The sequence below is a fragment of the Pelodiscus sinensis genome, chromosome 3 (assembly GCF_049634645.1).
Source record: "Pelodiscus sinensis isolate JC-2024 chromosome 3, ASM4963464v1, whole genome shotgun sequence".
NCBI lineage: Eukaryota > Metazoa > Chordata > Testudines > Trionychidae > Pelodiscus > Pelodiscus sinensis.
The window spans coordinates 83,227,883-83,237,576 of record NC_134713.1 but is presented as its reverse complement, the minus strand read 5'-3'; positions in this window follow the sequence as shown (position 1 = coordinate 83,237,576).

The following is a 9,694-nucleotide window of genomic DNA, read 5'->3' as shown; positions in this document are numbered from 1 at the left end:
GCTGCACTGCTCTAGGTCAGCGCTCTGTCTCCAGCTAACACAAGAGCCCCACTCAAGTGTTGGTCACCCTCTTATCTCATACACACTGACCGAAACACACTCCCAGTCCTGAGAGTAGGCCATAGTAGATGGAGGGTGGGGACGCTCCAGGCCAGACAAGGGGCAGCCCTCTCCTCACCATCCTTCAATCAGTTAACCAAATAAATGAGATTTTACATCCCTACTAGAGATATATCTACCTATTATTGTCCATCTGAGCAGCTGGAGAAAGCCATTCCAAATCTTTTTAGTGACCCTTCCTCTTGGTAGACTAAAAGAGCATTTCCATGAGTGGTGACATTTCCATGAGCATTTCAAACAAAGGCTGCCACAGTTTTCTGGCATTCTGCACAGGGCAGCTACTTTGATTAAGGGATGTGTCTGTCTTTGGGCTACATTTTGGCAACAGGAACTTTTCATGGCAAGGGACTTTCCTTGCTTTATTTATCAGCCTTGATAGTGTTCTTCTGCTTTTCAACTTGCTTCCTCCCGCCTGGTATCTCTGGAGTCTCTGTTTCTGCTTTTTTTCATGTTTACCCAAGAGATGCTCTTAGATACGCTATCTATTCAACTGTTAAAACAAGTAGAAGCTCAACAGCACAAATGCCTGTGTTGACACCTCAGCATGAGATGGTAACGTGTCAAAAGGCAGAAGAGCTGGCCTCACCTGCATCTCCTAGAGGTAAGAAAGAGATAGTGTAGTTATCTGTGTGGGTGTATCGGCCTCTGACATGATCGCCCATGAGCTAGTATCTTCCAAATTCCCATGTAATTTGTAGTAACCTGCACTAAATACAAGTGGGTATGTCTACACTACAGCGTTATTTCAAAATAACTTAATTCAAAATAGTTAATTAGAAATAAGATATTTCAAAATAACGCGTCTACACACAAAATGCAGTTCGAAATAGCGTTTTGCTATTTTGAAATACCGTTTCCACACTGAGTGGACTCTGATTTGTATTTAAGACCATTCGGAACCTAATCGAGCAGGACATCAGGTGTGGACTTACTGTGTGGGGCTGCTGCCTGAGGCTATCTGAGGCCTGTGCTTAAAGGAACACCCCCTATTGCCCTGGGCAGCCGGTTCTTAGGTTGCCCTGCTTGCTTTCCTACCTCAATGAGGGACAGGAAAGCATTTGTGTTTCTGTATGCTCTGGTTGCCCTCACTCAGGACACCACAGCACTCTACAACATGGAGCCAGAGCTGCCCCTGTGCACTCTGGTGCTTCTCATGGATGCGTTGCTGCGACCCTGGTTACACTTCTGCAGGCTGCCATCCAGGAGGTCCATCGGGGGGCTGTCAGTATCCAGGAGGCCCTGTGGGAGAGCTTCCACCCTGAGGAACACTTAGAGCCTCCCTGGTCTGCCCCACTGGGGAACTGTGCCTTATTCCTCCCTCACGTTCTTCCACTTACCCACCCTTCCCCCAAACTCCTTCCTGATGTCAAATAAAAAACCCGTTTTTCCATAAATACAAAGTCTCTTTATTTAACAAAACTGAGCGGGGGGGATGAAACTCTGGGGAGACTAGGGAAAGGAGGCGGTAGAGGAGAGAAGAGTGGGTGGGAGAGGGGAGGGAGAAATTTGGGAGAAGGGAGCTGGAAGGGGGAAGCAAGGGGAAGAAGGGGAAGGAGGGGTTCAGGGGTGGGGGTTTTGCTGGACCAACTGTCTTCCAGCACAGAGGGTGCGGGGGCCTTGGTATCCCCGGGGGGGATGGAGAGGAGGGGGGTTGGAGGGTGAGGAGGGTGTGGAGGGAGAAGTGGTAGTGGGGAAGGAGTGGGAGGAGGAGCGGTAGGTGGGGAGGCAGCAGGCGCTGGAGCTGCAGGAGGCAGCACGCTCTGCACCAGTGTCTGTGGGTGTTGGCAGATGGCATGAGCCTGGGCAAGCAGCTCCCCCTAGAACTACTGATCTTCTTGCACCCAGTACTCCACTGTGCAGTGCACAGCTCGCAGGGCCTCCAGATGCTGCTTTCGGTACCCCCGCAGTGTTTGGTTGGTGCTGTGGAAAACTTGGGTGCAGGAACATGTCCTGGGTGGGGTGGTGCATCCTACACACGCATCGGGTGTGGCTGTGGAGAAAGAAGAGGAGTGGTCAGTTCTCTGTGGGGACACTGTGGGTGAAGCCCAGCCCCCCTCTGCGAGGTGAGGATGACCGTGCCCTGCACCATCAGAGCCGCTGTGCTTGCACAGAGGCCAGGTTCGGAATGTTTGGCTATCCCCGGGACTGGGAGGTGCCCTCAGACCGCACCCATGCCCCTGTGCTGTGTATAGTGTGGCTGTGCCAGGAGGGGGGAGATATCCCCTGCCTCTGTGTAGAGGGGGCTAGTGAAGGGAGGGTGTCCTGATGTGTCCCGCCCTGGGGTCAGGAGCGTGTCATGTCTCTTCACACATGCAAGTGGCTATCAGGCCAAGGCCCCTGTGTGGCAGCCAGCTGGAGCCTCCTGCCCAGGGGTGGCACAGCACATGCCACAAAAATGGTATAAAAGGGGGCCATGTGGGGTGTTGAATAGAAGCTTACTGTCTGCTAATCCTATGTACGCTAGTCATGTGATTGTATAATGTCTCTGTGTGTTGTTAGAAATCTGTAATCTGTGTAGATACTGAATATTTCTCTGCATGTGGTTGAGCAGTGGGCAGAGCCCGGCCTATGGACAGAGAGGCCCTGTGGGACAATGGGACTCAATGGGCCAAGGACACACCTAAAGAATGAGTGGTGACTCATACCTAAAGGCTAGTAGCAGGGAACAAGCAGGAATAAACCGTTGCCCAGGTGACCTGCTGTAGCCAAGAAGAGACCAGGAAGGAGGGATAAATAGGCCATGAGATGGACTCCATCTTGGTATTCAACTCAGCACTTCATCCCAGAGGCATCAGTGCAGGGATTGAAGAGCCGGAAAGACCTGTTGACAAATCCTAACCTAGGATGTGCAACAAGGACTCTTAAGCCAGCAGCTGTAACATCTCTGCTAGAGCCTGCATCGAGAACTGGGAGATTCGATGCATGTAATATATTATCCTTTAAAAACCTTACTCTCCTGGTTTTCTTTATGGTAGCAATAAACCTTTAGCTGTTAGATGCTAAAGGACTGGCTCAGCGTGATTTGTGGGTAAGGTCCAGAGGGTAAATTGACCAGGGATCTGTGGCTGGTTTCTTGGAACTGGACAGAACTTGTTTGGGGTAGGTGGGATTAGGTGCTAGGACCGCCCACCTGTGTATAGGCCCGGGGCCTTCTGGGGCACGGATATTGCTGGGGTGTCAGAGGGGTTTTGCTCGTGAGGCTTCAGGCAGGCTGCTGAAGCGCTCTGTGGGACTGGTTTGTGGCCTGTTTGGTCACCAGTCTGGGGGCTGTAAGGAGCCCCGAAGTTGAGCAATTCGCCCTTAGCAGACGCCCTCAGCTGTGCCCAGACACGGCCCAGTCTGTCACAGCTGCTTCTGGGGCCGTAGCTGGCAGGGAGCCTGCCCAGTAGTCTCACTGGGCCGCAGGAGTTTATTGTCCCAGAGGTTGGTGGCAAAATTGATCTGAATGTTTCCTGTGCTAGATCCTTCCTGTGGGGTCTTTTTGGTCCACCACTGCTCTGAGAGTAAAGGTCTATGTGCTCTGTACCAAATCAAATTTCCTTCATTTAAACTAGGTAAATGCTAATACACAGATCTGCTCGGTAACATTTAAACTGTTTAATTATTACCTCAATTTCATAATAACTGAGTATTTTACAATAAGGTCTGTGTTTTGTCAATACACCAAAGGGTTTTCTCTTTTGACAAATAAAATACTTGAAAGAAAGTGGATGTTATTGTATTATTTTAATAGTTTTCAAAGGATATGTCTACAAAGCAAAGTTATTTTGAAATAACAGCCCTTATTTCGAAATAACTTTCCTAGTGCATACACAGCCAAACCGCTATTTCAAAATTAATTTGAAACAGCGACGTGCTTAGTTTGAACTTGGTAAATCTCATTCTATGAGGAATTATGCCAAATTCGAAATAGCTATTTTGAGATAAGCGCTGTGTAGACATTTATTTCGAAATAGGGGGCCTCCAGCCTTCCCAGGGTGCGTTCCGGCCTCAACAAAGAACACTTCTCTCCCACCCTGCTCCCCGGAGCCCTTAAAGGGGTAGACTCTGGCCACAGTGTCTGTTCCAGCTCCAAGCCTGCCAGCCCAGAGCCAGCAGTCACTGCTCCTGACCCAGTGGCCCCAAAGCATGAGCCAGCAAGCCACTGGCTGCCAGCCCTCCACCACTCCCCAGGAGCAGTCTGCCAGCTCCCAGGAGCCTGCCAGGGTCTGGAGCAGGTGGGCACCTTCCTGGTCTAGGGTGGAGATCAGGGACCTTATTCAGGTTTGGGAGGGATGCCCCCAACATCCATGATCTCTGCACTAGAAGGAGGAAAGTGGCCGTCTATGGCAGGATAGCTGCCAGCCTGGCCACCAAAGGCCACATGCAAACCCAGGAACAGGTTTGCATGAAAATCAAGTTGGTCCGGTGAGACCCCCAACCCTGAGTCCTGAGCTTCCTCTCCCCCTTCTTCCCCTTGCTTCCTCCTTCCAGCTCCCTCCTCTTAGATTAATTCGAATTCACTATTTCGAATTAAGTTAATTCAAAATAGCACTGTAGTGCAGACATACCCTCAGGTACCTGTCTTCTGTAAGGGTATGTCTACACTACAGCATTAATTCAAGTCAACTTAATTCAAAATAGTTAATTCGAATTAAGCTAATTCGAAATAACGCATCTATACACAAAACCTATTTTGAAAACTGGGAGGAGGGAGCTGGAAGGGGGAAGCAAAGGGAGGAAGGGGGAGGGGAAGCTCAGCACTCAGGGGTGGGGGTCTCGTTGGGCAAAGGAGCAAAGGAGCAAAGTCGCACGGGCAGCGGGGTCCCGCTGCCTGTGCGGCTTTGCTCGGGTCTCCCTGGTCTGCTGGGGAGGGAGGGGGCGCAGCTAGTGCGCCCCCCCCCCCCCGAGCAGACCAGGCTTTTGTTGCGGGACGCCTGGGGTAGAGCAGCTGTGGTGCTTCTGGGTTGGTCCTGCGGGGACCTACCCAGCAGTGCCCCAGCTGTTCTGTCCGAGGAGTCCAGATTCAGCTGCTGTTGAAACTGATCAGCGGCTGATTCCAGGAAGCCGGGGGCAGAGCAACTCTGCCTAGGGCTTCCTGTAGTCAGCAGCTGATCAGTTTCAGCAGTGGCTGAATCTGGAGCCAGTTCCGACTTACATACAAATTAAACTTAAGAACAAACCTATAGTCCCTATCTTGTACGTAACCCGGGGACTGCCTGTACTAATGAATTTACCTAAGAACACTAAACCTCAGATTCCAACTAGAGATCCGTCTCGACTTAAAATTAATTAAACACAGTCTCCCAACCATTCAAATTTAATTCCCATCCTGTCATTCAGTATTCAAGATGAACTACTAACTATGTGTACTGAGATTATCAAGTTTTTGTTCTTGAATATGACAGAGATATATTCTCTTAAAACATGAAGAATACCAATTCCAGCCTATGCAGATTGAGATCTATTTACAGCTTAAGAGTTATAATAAAGCAGAACCAACTCCTCTGAGAGAAGCTCAGACAGATGGATTCTGTATCCCATTGTATACAGAACATTGTAACATGAAACACCAGCACACACTGTGCTTTTGGATAGAATCAGTAAATCCACTGATTATTCTGCAATAGCCTTTCATGCTGTTACACTTATAAGAATCACAGAGGATATTTTGAGGGGAAAAGGCAATACAGTATGTTTATTGAAAATCCAACTTTAAAAATCAGTATATACCTTCATTCATAGAAACAGAGAGAGAGAGAGAGAGAGAGAGGTCATACAGATGGTCTTACAGTCACCAGTCTGTTGCAGCTTGAGTCAATCTAATGGCCAGGGATATTGACCACGAGTGGGGATCTGTTAGTTGCGATCCGATGCTCTGAAGTTGTAGGGGATGAAGAACCATGGCAATACTCCCTACACTCATAGCTATACATTCCAATTCAAGTCTATGGCTTTTGCATTGTCATTTAGTAATTATTAATCCTTAAGTGGTGTTTATCCCAAGGTTGCTTCTGTCATTGTCCTTCATCAGCACTTTGAATGGGTGTCACTGGGAGTCTGCGATCTGGTTTTACCTTTATATATTATTTTGCCTTTGAGTGTATGCCTGTGATTAACAACAGAGATGGGGAACTTCAGGCCGGTGGGGGAGGGGGCATTCAGCCCCTAGCTTGCCTGGATCTGGTCCCCAAGACTTAGGGTCCACCCCCAACATTAGGGAGCCATGCTGGCACACCAGCCCCCTCGCCAACGCCTCACCATGGGACCGGAGCACACAAAATTTACTAGGCTGGGCTCCCCTTCGGCTCTGGTATGGAAGAGGAAAATGGGGAGTGACTTTCTCCTTCTCAGTTGGAGGCCACATCAGCGAGGGTTATTTTTTTCATTTGTGTATGACCCCTGATTGATTTTTGTGTGGGTCAACGGCCCCCGATCCAAAAAAGTTTCTCAATCTCTGCTTTGCAATCATCAATCTGTCTCTCTTCAGTCATACTCAGTTATCTTATCAGTGTGTCCTGATAGCTTCACTGGCATCTTTGAGTCTTTCACTCCCTTCTTCACCATGTGGGTCAGGTGTTTCTCACTCCTTACCAATTGCTGTGTATATATTCTGCACTCACACACATAAACCACTAAACTCATGAAAGAGCAAAAGCCTATTTCTTCATTAGAGTCAGGCCATTATTGTAAAGTCCAAAGACTAAAGAAAAAAGATTTTACCTAGAATAACAGTGACCTTAATATGTCAGAGATTTCTCTTGCCTTTTCCTGCCACAAGATTGGGGTAGACACTGACGGCTCCCGGGATGCATATTTTGCAATAGTTAATCAAATCACTGGCTTTCTGCAGTAAACCAGCCTGAATTCTCCAAGCCAGAATGTCTGTCCTTCCCACAACAACCCTTGCAGTAGCATATCTCCCCTGGATATGGTTGGGGTTCACATTCCTCCAAAACCCTATTCTATGTCCTGGGAGCCTTCCAAAGAAGTAAGGGGAGACGAAGTCCAATCTAGACCTCAGGATGTCAGTGCCCAGTTTCCGTGGAGATTTCATTTTTTCTGAACTGCTGGACTTGGTGCCTGGACCAGGAAACACAGCTCTTTCTGCTTTATGATAACTCACCCCAAAAGAGCATCATCAATGGGTATGATCATTACAGTCTGCTTTTTATATGTAAATTGCCTTTCCCTGCACCTGCAACTTGGCTCGGCTGCTTGCCCAGCTACTGCTAACTCCCTCGGCAGCACAGGCTCTTACTCTTGCTCTGGAGTGCCTGACCTGCACCTTCGGGTGGCTGGGGCTTCAGTCCTGGCCCCACGCATTCCCGGCCACAACGCAACGCAGGCGTGGGAAACCAGCAGGCTTTCACCCCAGCTCCATGTAGCCAAGGGAAGCCAAAGAGCTCTGAACCTGTGCTCCTGGTGTTTGGTGTTGGGTCTCCGGCCCCAGTCCTGCGCTGCCCGCAGCTCTGCTGTCCTGCCAGCTGTTCCTCTTGCCCTTGGTCATCCAGGCTCTCTGGACCAGAAGCATTTGTGGTTCTGCTAGACCAGAGACGTTGCCGGACTAGAGAGTGCCAGATGTTGGTGGTACAACCTGTACTTATACTTTGAAAGACCCAGCTGTTGCCTGAATTCTCTCATGATGTCGCTGACAATGCAGAGTTCTAACCAGTGCTGTTTGTGGCACACTGAAAAATTAAATTAATAATCAAATAAATTTTACACGTTCTTCTGTGATGGTCCTTAGTGCATCTATTTTCTCTGCACAGGATCTTTCAGACCAGACTCCAGCCTGATCTTCCCTAAGCTTTGAACCCTCTGTCTCTTTTGTCCTGTGAAGCATCTTACTACAGACTATTTGCCCAGCAGGAGAGAGCAGTGTGACTCCTCTCCAGCTGTTACAGTCAGTGAGATCACCCCTTTTCAGCACTCTGCCCAGGAGTCCAGGTTTTAGCCTCTCAGGGGTCTCTATTCCCCATACCTTCAAACAGGTCTTTCAGTTTTATGAGGGTCATGGGGTCCAGTTCTTTGAGCATTTCTGCTGTGATTTAATCTCCTTGTGTTTGTTGTTTTCCAGCTGCCTATTGGCAGCCTGCACTGTGACCTTTCTTAGTTGCAGCTGCTATGACAGAGGTCTGGCTTAGGGCTTCTCAGCCAGTCCTGTGACACACCTCCCCTCTCATGAACTGCCTGGTTTGGCTATTCTCAGCCCCTCTGTTCCCCAGTAGTAGGGTTTCTCTAGGGAAGTCCTTCACCCCTTTCAGGAGATCCCCGGTGTCATCTCCTGAGGATTCCCCCATACCCACCTTCCAAAACAAGACTTGGTGTGGGGTAGATACCCCATTATCTCTGCCACCACCCACAGATCCTCGTGCTAATCACACCCCTGTAGGTGTCCCTTTTCCTGTACCCCCTTCTCACCTGTCTGGTGGTTAGGGTCAATCCTAATGTCCTGCTAGATCGTCTGGGCCTCAGTTTCCCCAAGCTGCTCAGTGCAGTTTGAGTCTTCTATTGAGATAGCTGCTGAGCTCCAACTTCCCCTTTTGTCCTTCTAAGAGGCTTGGGGTGGCCATGTCCACCATGAATCCTTCCCCTCTGTCTGTTCTTTCTGGGCTCTCTTGCATAGCATGCTGTGATTCACTACTGCCTGGGCTTTGGTCCTTTCTCCCCTGGGGCTTCCTAGGCTAAGGGTCCCCACTCCTACCTTCGGGGGATCATTCTTTTTTCTCTAGGTGGGCCCTAGTCCTTATTTATTGCCATTAGATATGGTAACCCCTCTACTACTCTCTTGATCACTTGGGTCACTGGGCATGACCTATTATCAATATGCATACACTGTGTGGCCAATGAGGAGGATTTACCAGTCCACTATGTATAAATGAGCAGGCTGACATAGTGTCTACTAGACTCCTCAGTGGTTTCATCTCCACCCTCATTGTTCACTCTCCAGCATGAAACTAGCAATAAGATTTGGCCCTCTTGCATTCCCTATCCAGGCAATCGTGTTTTTGTGTCCTAGCTACCCACATTGTCAGCAAACTATCATGCTGGGTCCTACTGGGTGTTCATCAGGGTTCCTCCTCCCACTCCAGGCCTTTCCTTGGAACAGATACCTCTGGCTCCCTCTTCAAGTCATTGCCTTTGTTGTGTCAGCCCCCTTTCTCGGGGGGGTCTGTGTGCTCTGTATCAAATATCCTTGGTTTAATCCATGTACCGTAGACTTCCGATAATCCGGAACCTGTGGGACCTAGGTGGTGCTGGATTATCAGATATGCCGGACAATAAACTGGATATATATATACTGTATACATTAAATACTGTATATAAAGTGTTCTTAACCCTTTTTATTGTACATACTGTATACAGTATACTGTAATGTTTTCATTTTTTTAAGCCTTTTTTACCCTTTTTGCTCAGTTCAGCTGCTGCCGCTGTTACTTTGTGACTCATTTTTTGCCGAAGCTCACTCAGTAGGCTCTTGCCATTTTGATGCCAGACTATCAGGAGTGCCAGACTATTGGATGCCGGACTATTGGAGTTTTACTGTAAATGCTAATTACTCATGTCTGCTTGGTAACATTTAAACTGTTTA